Here is a 14,273-nt window from a genome sequence, read left to right on the forward strand (position 1 = left end):
TAAAAATTTGATTACGTTGTAGTTATGTAGCCCAGTGCATGATTAAACAAAGATAACAAACAGATCAATAACATCATGAATTGAATGAACTAAGCAGATTAAGTGAAACATAATGGTGTAGAAGGAATCAAACTGGGAGAAGGACAACCAGACTAAACCTGTCAACCTGTCATGGTGCTCCATATAGATGTATTCAAAGGCAGGGAAGGCTTTTCCTGTAATGGACTGGGCCGTATCCATCACTTTTTCATAAAGAAGAGAAAATCTGCAGATGCTGGAAATCCGAGCACCACACAGGCCTGCTGAGTTCCTCCAGCATTTTGTATGTGTTGCTCCATCAATTTTGATAGGTTTTTCCTACATTTGTACCAACTTGGCCATGTTCTGCTGAGTTCAGATGAACAACAGTTAGAGTCACAGTTACTGAGAAATTGGGGGGAAATCATCTTTGCTTTTCATTTTTAGTTGGTGTCAATATTAAAAGGTGAATAGCACAAACATTGGTTCAGAACTGGGTTACCCTCAGTTCTGTTGCCCAGAGGTCAGATATCCTCTTGTAAGTCAGACTCGCAGAACACAAGAACGAGAAAGTTGACGGAGCAATGAAAGGTAAAACCTGCTGTGCTGCAAAAATTTTCCTAAGCTGGATATGTGGGCACATTTCTCACAAATAAACTGAAGTATTTCTTTAGATGGAGAGACCTTCAGATGCTGTACGGAACGTTGATAAGGCACTTCATTAGTATTTCATATTGGCTTTTTACAAATACATCTGTAGATGACTAGGTTGCATTTTATGTCATGATATTTATTATTTGTTACAAACCTAAGAACGGATTGGCTGAAACTCTTACCTTTGGAACGAGTCTTCAGCTTGCCCAAGGCCAGCTTTAAATGATATTTATCTTGTGTCCAAAGTGAACAGGGTGTTGCCAGAGGATTCTGGGATTAGCACTTTGTAAAGTTTGGCTAGTGGGCTTCTGGGGGACTGCTTGCATTTGTTGCCAACCCTGTTTGAAGGCTGAATGGAGTTTTTATGACATGATGCTCTCATGATGTTGCATCTTTTAGTGCTAATGCATTTATCGAGTGTAGATTGATATTTGGTTGTCATACCAGTGACTTGGTGATTTCATACCAGTTACTGCTGTGTGAGGAGTTTTGGGATGTCACCCACGTGCAGGCAAAAAGAGGGATGTTGTGCCATATTTGCATTTATTATGGTTGCACAATAGACAACTGATCAAAGATATATTTGGCTACTTAGTTCTCTTAACTCTTAATTGCAAATACAAAGTCCAAGCAAGAACTGCATGCCAAGTTTACAGGAGGTGATTAGTCTTAGATTTGAAAAGCCCAATTTTCTCTGAATCCCATACTCAGGTCTTCTCCTTCCCGATTTTGGTCCTGATCGCTTCAAGTCATGCAGCACTTTGGCCCATCGAGTTCATGCTGATCATCAAACACACCAATTCTACACTACTCCCCATTTATTCCCTACATTCCTATCAGCTTCTCCAGATTCTACCACTCGCATGTGCACACAGATTCGGGGCAATTTATGATGGCTAATTACCCTGCCAACCCACATATTGTTGGAATGTGGGAGGAAGCAGAAAGCTATACAGTTACAGTGGGAGTGAGCAAATTCCGCAGTGAACTGGAGCTGGGTTGCTGGAGCTGTGAGGCATGGCATCACAGTACTGCTCCGAGATTCAGGAGGGAGATAATTCTTGTTTTCAGGAGTTATCCCTGTAGTATTCCTCTTGTTGTGGTGGTATCACTATGAATATCTGGACCAGGGGTTCCCAACCTTTTTTTATGCCATGGAACCAATACCATTAAGCAAGGGTCCATGGACCCCAGGCTGAGAACCCCTGATCTAGACCAATTCTATCTTGTTCCATCTACTTTCATTTGAACTACTGGTTATCAGTGTACCACCTCCATTTTCCGCTTCATGATGCTGTGTAGCATTGTGGTTATTGTTATTAAGCCATCAGGTACAGAGGAATGTGGAATTGGTTACACTTTACACAATGATCCCTCTCTTGACATGGGTGTTCATCCATTGTCGTCAGTGAAGACGTTGACACCATGATGGTGTTGAGACTAGCGCTTGATTTGGACTTACGTGAGGGAGAATTGAACTGTGTCAGCCTCACTCTCTCCCCAATTCCCATCTGGATCCAGTGGCAAGACAGAGTCTAGCGGGCTGGAGATGGGACTAGGCGCAGTGGATGACCAGGACATCATCTGTGTCTAGTCGTGCTTTACATGTTCCACGAAGCTTGCTTCTTGACTGTTTGACCTTCCATCGGTCTCGTACGCTCAATCCGCCGGAGTCTGTCTTGGGATAGACAACTCACTATCTCACCGAGGGTTTGAGACCCTTCGGCTACCCTCACCTGGTTTAGCCAACATCTTCCCCCCACCAGAGGTGCTACCCCTCCCTGACACCCCATACACCCCTTGACATTAGTCTGATGACAATGCCCCATTGCTTATGTATTTCTCTTACCATGATCTTTTTTATTTAAGGCTAAGGGTGAAAGGTGAAATACTTAAGAGGAATCTGAGAAGGAGCTTCTTCACTCAGAGGATAGTGAGTGTGTGGAACAAGCTGTCAGCAGATGTGAGTTCAGTTTCAACACTTAAGAGCAGTTTGGATAGGTACATGGATGAGAGGGGTATGGAGGGCTATGGTCCCGGTGTGGGTAGATGGGATTCAAGAGATTAAAATTTTGACATGGATTAGATGGGCTGAATGGCCTGTTTCTGCATTGCTTTACTCTATGAATCTAGTTATTTCTTATAATGAGAGTAACAGTCTAAAGTAAAGAGTAAAGGGCCTGCCATTTATGGCCCTTGATACCACTGAATATGTTTTAGAGCGGATTCATTGTTTCCTATCTCACTACGGCAAGTTGGCCACTGTCATATTGCTTCCAGTTCATTAAGCCTTTGAGGCCTTGGGTCTCAGTAAAGAGACCTGACTTGCAATTATTTCACTGTCACTTATTGAATTTGAGAGAATGTTACAAAGGAGTAGAGTCCTGTATCTTATGCCAGCCTTGTTTCTGCCTGCAGTTATAGACATTTAAAAGCAACCAATGGCTTCTCAGATCAATTCCTGATACAGAAAGCTATGATCAATCAGTGCCAAAGATTCGCTTCTTTGATCAGGTCATCTCTTTGTGTGTACATTCTTAATGTGTTCAAAGAATTTCACCGACCACTCTTTTATGTGCCAATGTCCAAAGATTCAATTTTCTATTCTATGATTGATTGTAACTTCTCTGACTACAAGGACCACCCAGCCTGGGGAAGAAAGGAAATAGATAGAGGGAAGCAAGCACCGGGGCAGGCAAGGATTGATTCCACTAATACCTAACGACAACTTACTGAAATTCTACTAACATTCTGCTAACATTTTAACAACCGTAATGGTATTAGTAATATAGCAACTTAGTGATTGTCTATACATTAAAAAAGTTCAAAGTAAATTTACTATTAAAGTACATATATGCCACCATAAATACCCTGACATTCATTTTCTCGTAGGTATTCAGAGTAGAACAAAGAAATTCAATAGAATCAACATTTTCCTGAATGCTATTTGCTTACTTTTATTGTTTGCATGGTTGTTTTTTCTCTCTCCGCACATTCGGTGTTTGATTTTCTTTTTTTAATGGGTTCTTTTGGGTTACTTTGTTTCATGGCTGCCTGTTAGGAGACAAATCTCAAGGTTGTATAATGTATACATACTTTGATAATAAATGTACTTTGAACTTTGAAAAACTCCACACAAAGACTGGCAAACAACCAAAGTGCAAAAGAAGACAAACTGCAAATACAAAAACACAAGTAGTAAATTAAAACATGAGTTGTAGAGTCCTTGAAAGTGAGTCTGTCGGTTCTGGAATCAGTCGATTGAGGTGAGTGAAGTTATCCACGCTGGATCAGGAGCCTGAGGGTTGAAGGGTAGCAACTGTCCCTGACTCACCAGAGGACCCGAACAAATAGACCATGGTTGTCAGGGATTTTATGAAAACAGTCATTTATAAGTGTGTCCCCATAAAATCATTGAGTCCAAAGTCTTCCCCAGCCAGAAGCCCTGGATGAACCAAGAGGTCCGCAATCTGCTGAGGGCCAGATCAGCGGTGTTCAGGTCTGGGATCAAGTAAAATACACGAGGTCCAAGTATGATGTCCAGAAAGCCAGCTTACATGCAAAGTGGCAATTCTGGATCAGACCTGAATCACTGAAAGATGCTTGACAGCTGTGGCAAGGCTTAAATGCTAGCACCACCTACAAGGTGAAACCAAGCAATATAAGTGATGACAAGATTTCGTTCCTAGATGAGTTCAATGCCTTTTATGCTTGTTTTGACCATTAAAGCACCCTCACGAACTCCCACAGGCCCTGTTGACCCTGTGGTTCCAGTCTCTGAGGCCGACATGAGAACATCCTTCAGGAGGGTGACCCACCGAAAGCATCCGGCCCAGACAGGGTACCCGGCCGAGTACTAAAGACCTGTGCTGATCAACTGCTGGAGTGTTCACTGAGATCTTCAACCTCTCACTTCGGCAGTCTGAGATACCCACCTGCTTCAAACAGTCCTAAGATAATCTTCCTCCACATCTGGACAGTGAAGATGCATTCATTTGGGTGTTCTTCATTGACTACAGCTCGGCATTCAATACTATCACCCCCTGCAAACTAACCAATAAGCTCCAAGACTTTGGCCTCAATAGCTTCTTGTGGAATTGGATCCTGGATTTCCTCACTTGCAGACCCTAGTCAGTTTGGATTGGCATCAACATCTCCTCCACAATCTCCATCAGCACAAGTGCACCACAGGGCTGTGAGCTTAGCCCCCTGCCCTACTCACTTTAAAACTGATAACTGTTAGACCAAGCACAGCTCTAATGCCATAGGCTGAATCAAGGGTGGTGATGAATTAGCATACAGGAGGGAGATTGAAATTCTGGTTGAGTGGTGCCACAACAACAACCTCTCACTCACTGTCAGCAAAAGCAAAGAGCTGACTATTGACAGCAGGAGGAGGGAACTGGATACCCATCAGCCAGTCCTCATCAGGGGATCCGAGGTAGAGTGGGTCATCAACTTTAAGTTCCTTGGTGTTATCACTTAAGAGGATCTGTCCTGGGTCCAGCATTTAAATGCCATTACAAAGAAAGCGCAGCAGCACCTCTACATATTTAGAAGTTTGAAAAGATTCCGCACGTCACTTAAAACTTCAATTAATTTCTATAGATGTGTAGTGGAGCATATCCTGACTGGTTGCATCCCAACCTGGTATGGAAGCACCAATGTCCACAAGCAGAAAAGCCTACAAGAAGTGGCAGATACAGCCCGGTCCATCACAGGCAAAGCCCTCCTCACCAATGAGACACGCACACTGTAGTCTCAGGGAAGCAGCATCCATCATCAGGAACCCCCACCATCCAGGCCATGCTCTCTTCTTGCTGCTGCCATCAGGAAGAAGGTACAGGAGCCTCAGGACCCACAGCAGCAGGTTCAGGAACAGTTATTACCGCTCAACCATCAGGCTCTTGAACAAGAGGGGATCAGTTCACTCAACTTCACTCACCCCATCACTGAACAGTTCAACCTATGGATTCACTTTCAAGGCCTCGTCATTTTGTATTCTCTATTTATTGCTTATTTGTTTGTTTATTTGCACAGTTTGCTGTCTTTTGCACACTGGTTGTTTCTCCATCTTGTATGTAGGCTTTCGTTGATTCTATTGTGTTCCTTTGAATTTGCTGTGAATGCCCATAAATAAATGAATTTCTGAGTTGTTAGTGGTGATGTATATGTACTTTGAACCTGGCGCTGTGTGATCAAAGGTTCATCTGGCACAATCTGATCTGAGAGATTGTTCAAGGCAATCAATGTTTGGGTACGTTCCCAAGGACGATGTACCAAAGCTCAGTAACAGTAAAGTCTCCCTGGCCTTTGGTTTCAACAAAATGTTTGTGCAAATGACAAGAGGGTGTAGATCCCAGTGCATCTAAGCTTTCTCCCATAACCCCAGTACTTTCATTTTCCTCCTACATAAGTTGATTTCAAATGAAGTTCTGGTTTCTGATTTAATTGCCTTTTTATGGTGAAGTAGGTCATGGGTTAATAGCTCATTTATTTTTTTAATAGCTCCCCCATCCTTTCCAAAATCTTCTGGATTTTTCCAATAAGAACACTCTGCCTTTATCCTTTTCCTTCCCAGTCATTCACGAGCTTATACTATTTAGCCAGAGTGAAGTTCCCAGGATTCACCCAAAGCTAAACTAACCAGCGGCTCCTCCCTTTCTGGCATCGCTATCACTACAATACCACAGCTTCCAGCAGCACTGCTGGGCCCAGAACCAGATCGTTATCTTTTCTCATTGATAGTCTCTCAGTCTCTCTCCCCTTTCCCTTTCTTACTCTCTATCCCTCTTCTGCCTGTCTCTCCCTCCCCGCCTCACGTCTCGCGTGCTCTCTCTCTCCCTCCTCATTGTTTGTCGCTCTGTCTTTCAGCCCTGCCTCTCTCGATCTATCTGCCTCTCCCACTCCCCCCTCTTTCTTCTGTCTGCCCCTCTTTTTCTGTCCGCCCCTCTTTTTCTGTCCAACCCCCTCTTTTCCTTACTATCTCCCCCTTTTTCTGCCTGACCCACTCTTCTGTCTTTCTCTCCCCCTTTCTCCCTCTCCCTGCCTCTCTTGCTCATTCCCTCTCTCCCTCTCTCTGCCTCTCTTGCTCACTTGCTCCTTCTCTCTCTGCATCTTCTGCCTGCCTGTCTTCCCCATCTGCTTCTCTTCTCTCTCACTCTATCTCTCTCTGTCTGTCTCTCTCTACCTATCTCCCTATTTCCATCTCTTCCTCTATCCCTCTCTCTAACTCTATCCCTCTCTCTAACTCTCTATCTCTATCTCCCTCAATCTCTCTAAATCTCTCTCTCTAGCTCTCTCTCTGTCTCTAACTCTATCTCTAACTCCCTCAATCTCGCTCTCTCTAACTCTCTATCTCTATCTCCCTCAATCTCTCTCTCTAACTCACACTCTCTCTCACTTTCTCTCTCTATCTCTCCTTTTCTCACCCTTTCTGTCTGTTTCCCTCTTCCCCCTTTTCTGTCTGTCTCTTCCGCTTTCTGTCTGTCTCTCCCCATTTCTCTCTGTCTATCTGTCTCTCTCTGTCTGTCTGTTTCTCTTTCTCCTGTTCTGTCTGTATCTCGTTCTCTCTCATTCCTTCTCTCTTTCTTTCCCTCTCCTCCCTCTCCCCTCCCTATCACTGTCTCTCTCCCCGCTCTCCCTTTCCCCCAACTGGTAATTTTGGCCATTACATTCATCAGAAAAATATATGAAAAATACAAATACTCAGGCTGTTGGGCTCCATTTTACGAGGACTGTTGTGGTGGCCATAAGAATTGAAAAGTGATTCTGTATAATTGTGAGTGTGAAATTACATCATTTGAAAATATATCCTGTCAAGCCTACGGATGAAGGAATCTGCAGCAGAGCATAGACTAATTTTCTTTTCTCCTTGTCAGTGCCCTACCCCATTCAGTGCACTGGCCACCTTGTCTAGCTCAGAAGGGTATAATGATGGTGAGGAGCGAAAATGAATCTTCCTGAAATCGCTTAATTGAGGAACATAGATGGTGGGTAATTGAGAATGCTCCCAAATCAGGTAACATCAAGGTATATCTCTCACCAAGCAAAAGCTGTAGAACTGTTGAAACCTAATGTTTGTGAAATGTTATTAACCTGAAGCCTTAAACGTCCATCGCTCCCCAAAAGTGCTCTGTGACCTACTGAGTATTTATAATATTCTTTGATTTCAGGCGGTTGTTAAGCATTTCACCTCAGGGTGGAGGAGCAACGCCTTGTATTCTGTCTGGGTAGCCACACTCTAATCTTTTACTTATTCTCACCTGCCTATCACCTCCCCCTGGGTCCCCTCCTCCTTCCCCGCCTCCTATGGTGTACTCTCCTCTTCTGTCAGATTCTTTCTTCTCCAGCCCTTGCCCTTTCCCACTAACCTGGCTTCCCCTATCACCTTAGAGTTGGCCTCTTGGCCCTTCCCCCACCTTTTTATTCTGTCACCTTCCCCCTTCCCTCTTAGTCCTGATGAAGGGTCTCGGCCTGAAACATCGACTGTATTCTTTCCCATAGACGCTGCCTGACCTGCTGAGTTCCCCCAGCATTCTGTGTGTGTTGCTCATTTAAACCATGTCAGTGTTGTAATCTCAGTAAAAAAAGATTTATTGTAGTATCCTAAAATCGTAATGGTATGTGATGATCTCAGTTTAGTTTTGGACTCCGAAATGAATTTTAATTTACAGTTTTAGTACATAGTAAACATGGCAATTAACATGCTTATTCAGGTAATCAGTTACGTTCCCTCTAAGCTGTGTGCGTGTGTGCGTGCACACACATTTTCCAACCAGCGCACAAAAGATATTAATGTGTGCACAAAAGGTTAGTTACCTAAAATAATAACCATATAACAATTACAGCACAGAAACAGGCCATCTTGGCCCTTCTAGTCCGTGCCAAATGCTTACTCTCACCTAGTCCCACCTACCTACCTAAATGACAATACAGAATCTGCCTCTGCCACTTCTACTGGAAGCTCGTTCCACACAGCCACCACTCTCTGAGTAAAGAAGTTCTCCCTTGTGTTACCCCTAAACTTTTGCCCCTTAACTCTCAACTCATGTCCTCTTGTTTGAATCTCCTCTACTCTCAATGGAAAAAGCCTATCCACGACAACTCTATCGTCCTCCCTCAACCTTCTACACTCCAAAGAATAAAGACCTAACTTGTTCAACTTCTCTCTCTAACTTAGGTGCTGAAAACCAGGTAACATTCTAAAATGTAGTAATTAATAATTATACTTATTGAAGATAATCTTTTAGCTAAATGTTTCTGTTAACTGGTTAGTCGGTTTTTCAAATGCCACAATGCACGTCACCTCACCTTTCCTGTTCCGGTTTGTACAGCTGCATCACGGCAGCAGCCATCTTTGATGGACAGTGTTCATATCATAAAATTTACAAAGATCTGTTTCAAATCCTGTAGATAGCCTACAAATGGTGGCATTTGTACTTCAAAATGAACAGTTTTGCGACCTTGCACAGTTGATAGACAGTGGGGGAACCTATCTTGCGTCTAGTGCGGACTATGAGCGAGGCTTTAGCCTAATGAATCAACTCAAAAACAAGCTGAGAAACCGTTTAGGTGAATGTCATTTGGATATGTTAATGAGAATCAAAAGCTATCAATTGGATGGAAGTTCTATTAGTCGAGATAGAGTTTACAAAGAATGGGTAAATGCCAAAGACAGGAGAGAGAAAAAATAACCGAATGACTTCAATATGTATGTTGTTTTGTTGTTTTTCTGTGCAGTTTTATGTCAAATATTTTGTAAACCTACATAAACTGCCATGTGTGCATCCAGTGCGCACATATTTTTGCCACAGGGAAAAAATTTGCACAACCTAAGATTTTTGCACACACTGACTACTAAAAATTAGAAGGGATATTGGTGATTAGAGATTGAGACATTGGGCAATATATGTCAACATTAATGCTATAATATAGTAGATAGACAGTAGACCTATAGTGTGTGGAAAAATGAGCTGAAAAATGGCAGATGGAGTTTAATGCAGACAAGTGTGAGGTATTGCACTTTGGGAGGGCAAACCAGGATAGGACTTACATGGTGAAAGGTAGGGAACTGCAGAGTGCAATAGAGCAAAGAGATCTGGGAATACAGATCCATATTTTGTTGAAGTTACAGGTAGTTAGGGTCATAAAGAGATCTTTTATTGTCCTTCATAAATCAAAGTACTGAGTACATGAGTTGTGTAATACATTGGTGAGGCCTAATTTGGAGTATTGTGTGCAGTTCTGGTGATCTACCAACAGGAAAGATATCAATAAGATTGAAAGAACGCAGAGAAGATTTACAAGGACGTTGCCAGGACTTGAGGACCTGAGTAATCGAGAAAAGGTTAGATAGGTTAGGACTTTATTCCATGGAGACTAGGGGAATGAGAGAATTGAACTGAATTGACTTTTATTTCTTACATCCTTCACATTCATGAGGAGTAAAAATCTTTGCATTATCTCTCCATCTAAATGTGCAATGTACAATCATCGTAATTTATAATAAATAGAACAGTCAATGTAACATAGAAATACACTCAAATCAGCATGAATTAATCAGTCTGATGGCCTGGTGGAAGAAGCTGTCCCGGAGCCTGTTGGTCCTGACTTTTATGCTGCGGTACCGTTTGCCAGATGGTAGCAGCTGGAACAGTTTGTGGTTGGGGTGACTCGGGTCCCCAATGATCCTTCGGGCCCTTTTTACACACCTGCCTTTGTAAATGTCCTGAATCATGGGAAGTTTACAACTGCAGATGTGCTGGGCTGTCTGCACCACTCTCTGCAGGGTCCTGCGATTAAGGGAAGTACAGTTCCCATACCAGGCAGTGATGCAGCCAGTCAGGATGCTGTCAATTGTGCCCCTGTAGAAAGTTCATAGGATTTGGGGGCCCATACCGAACTTCCTCAACCGTCTGAGGTGAAAGAGACACTGTTGTGCTTTTTCCACCACACAGCCAGTGTGCACAGACCATGTGAGGTCCTCAGTGATGTGGATGCCGAGGAATTTAAAGCTGGTCACCCTCTCAACCCAAATCCATTGATCTCAATAGGGTTCAGTCTGTCTCCATTCCTCCTGTAATCCAGGAGGAGGCTCCTTTGTTTTTGTGAATATTTGATAGAAGTTTCCAACTTTATGAGGGGCATAGATAGGGTTAATGTAAGCAGACTTTTCACACTGAGGTTGGGTGAGACTAGAACTAGAGGTCATGGGTTAAGAGTAAAAGTTGAAATGGTTTAGGGGAATGCACCTTCACTCAGACGGTGATGAAAGTGTGGAATTGTCAGCAGAAGTGGTGGATGCATGTGCAATTCAAGAGAAATTTGGATAGGTACACAGATGGGAGGGTTGTGATGGACATCACAAGTGCAGGTCCATGGGATTAGGCAGAATAATAGTTTGGAATGGTCTAGATGGGCCAAAGGGCCTGTTTCTGTGCTGTGGTGTTCTATGACTCTGAATAGGCAGACACGGAAGGCAGCGCAGGGATTTCTTGAGCTGTTTGGTTAAATGGATAAATGGAATTCAGTCTGAAGTATAACAAAACGCATTGGGAAGGGACACAGATTCCTGAAGGTAGCGGGACAGTTACTGCAAAGGCTTGTGGGATACATCACTTGATTGCACAAGGCGTAGAATGCAGAAGTAGAGAGATAGTGTCAGAGCATTCCATAGCTGGAACACTTTGTTCATCTTCGGACATCACATTACAGATGTTGCCTAACTTGCTGAGTTTCTCCAGTGTACTGCACGATATTCCCACATGGTTATTCACAAAATGCTGGAGGAACTCAGCAGATCAGGCAGCATCTACAGAAGGAATAAGCAGTTGATGTTTTGGGCCAGTAAAGTATTTTGCATGTGCTGCTCAAGATTTCCGGCTTCGGCAGAATCTTGTGTGTCCACAAATATCATGCTGCTCTTCAAGCCAGTTCAACTGACCTGAAGGCCCACATTTTTTGTTTTGGTCCCTCCTAAAGCTTTTTCTTCCCCAACGAATGTCTCAGAAAGTGTCTGCAGTATCAATGGTATTCTGGGGAATTTGCCTTGGAAAGATTATTGAGCTGTAAATTGCAGGCATCTGAAGTCAGCTATCATAAAGAAGCATTCCACGTGTTCTACTAAAACGTTTACAGTATGACTAAACAAAATAAATCTTACAAGTGATTGCAATCTGTGTCTTTAACTTTAAAGTCAGACCAGAAGTGGAAACCATTCTCTGATGACTGCATTTCCTTATCTTTTACACTGGCTTTGTGCCAGCCATCTACACTAATCCCATTTATCAGCATGCGGCTACATTGTCATCACGAAGTCTCTGAAGTAGTCATGGAATCTGTGTCTTGTAATAGTGAGCAAAATGACGGGTTAAATCTTTCAATATTGAATAAACCTGCTAAATTTATTGGCTGTAAAAATCTGAGTCTTGAGTTTGCTTGGAGTTTCCTTTGGCTCTGTGAAGATGCTGAGCAGTGAAAACTTCCGGCAGGTCAGGCAGCATCCGTGGAGAGAAAAGCAGAGTTGAATGATTATTGATCTGATGTTATTTTGTTTGTCCCTCTCTCCCCTGCCTGACCTGCTGAGTATTTCTAGCATTCTCTGATTTAATTTCAGGTTTAGAGCAGCTGCAGCTTTTTTTGCCACTCCATCTCCAGCCTGCCAACGGCAGGTGCATTGTATGTAGCTCTGGAGTATGGAGATAACAGGGAGGTGTGGATAATCTTGAAAGTGTTTCGTGAGCAGAGATTAGGAGGCGTGGAGATTTTGAGATTTTATCTCAGCGTCTGCTATTAGCAGCTTGGGAGCACATTGTTTCATACTGGTTGAATGGGACTGACAGCCCAGAAATATTGCACGGGTTAGAAAGTTATTAAATTGCCGTAAACTCCACACCTGTGGTGCTGATCCCCCATGGCTGACCACGGGGTGATAAGGGACTATCTTCGCAAGGCAGCTGTGGACGGGATGGGCACTAAATCCAGAATAATGACTTGTGCAAAGGAAAAGCAAATGCAAATGCAAGTGCTAAAATTCAATAGTGCTAAGATTACATTGGCAGGCTGTGTAGTTTGTGTTTGTATATTAGCTATGTAGACAGAAATGGGTTCATGTAAAGATCAGCCATTTTCAAATTAAATGATGGAACAGATTCCAGGGTTGAATGGCTAAGCTCTGCGTTTATGCTACTTTGTAAAATTTAGTTGAGAATTTGTACCCAAGTGGAATGGTGTTTACGACAAGCCGAGCAGCAAGTATTTATAGAACTTTGATTGGAATGGGTGCGACTCTAGAGCCAGTTTCTTCTCTTCACATTCCTGGATGAGAGGAGATCAGCTCATGGCTTGGATTTTGTGCACAGGAGGTGATGGGTGGCTGAGGCAGCATGTTTAGGGCTGTACAGTAGCAAAGTGGTTAGCACAATATCACCGACTGGAGTTCAATTCCCACTGCTGTCTGTAAGGATTTTACACATTCTCCCTGTGACCTCGTGGGTTTCCTCCGGGTATTCCAGTTACCTCCCACGTCCGAAAGATGTATGGTTAGGGTTAATGAGTTGTCAGCATTCTATATTGGCATTGGAAGCATGGCAACACCTGGGGGCTGTCCTCCCCCAGCACAAACTTCCAACTGTGTTGGTCGTTGATGCAAATGAGACATTTCACAGTCTGTCAAATAAAACCAATCTTTATCTTTTTTATTACCTGCCATTTATTAGTGTGGGTGTGGGGCTATCTTTTGTTCTACAAGCACTAAATTAATTTAGACTGTTTCCTCTTAGGCTTTTGTCATGGATTTCCCCCACCCATTGCACATGTTTTTGGTGACTATTATGGATCTTTTTAGTCCATAATAGTCACCAAAAATTCAGCATTTTGTCTCTAGCCTCTGGTGAAGTGAAAACTTCACATGATCTATACCACAATGACTCTTTCCTTCCAGTACACTGTCAGAGAACAAAAATATTTATCTAACCTTAATCAAATCATACCAGAAATAATTGTATTGGCAGGAAGGAGACTGTGATGGAAGTTGGACGCTTGTTTTAAGGACTGCCCATTCATCCTCCTCTTCCATTACACTCCTAATGTGGGATTAGTTATAAGGAGGCTATTTGCTGCCTGCACCCAGTTTCACTAGTAATCACAGGTAATCACAGATTCACAGGTAATCGGCTTGTCAGATCCTTTTATGGGCAATTAATGATGTGAAAGTAAAAGTACTCTTTGGTCAAAGCGGGCAGAAATGCCAGGTTTTCTACCCTAAAGCAATATTAATGAATCAGTTGGATTTCCATAACAGCTTCATAACTTCAGTTTTTTAAAAATTACACCATTTTAGCTTGGACTCACTGTTGGCATTTGAGTCGGAGAGCATTGCAGCACAGAAAAAAACCCTTCAGCTCATTCAGTCAGTGCCAACCTGTTTTCCTGCCTAGTTCCATCTGCCCCATACCCCCTCATCAATGTACCTATCCAAACTTCTCTTAAGTATTACAATTGAACTTACTTCCATACTTCTACTGACAGCTTCCACACTTACCACCCATCGCCTGAAGAAGTTCCCACTCAGGTTCCCCTTAAATATTTCACATTTTACC

The sequence above is a fragment of the Hypanus sabinus genome, chromosome X1 (assembly GCF_030144855.1).
Source record: "Hypanus sabinus isolate sHypSab1 chromosome X1, sHypSab1.hap1, whole genome shotgun sequence".
Classification (NCBI taxonomy): domain Eukaryota; kingdom Metazoa; phylum Chordata; class Chondrichthyes; order Myliobatiformes; family Dasyatidae; genus Hypanus; species Hypanus sabinus.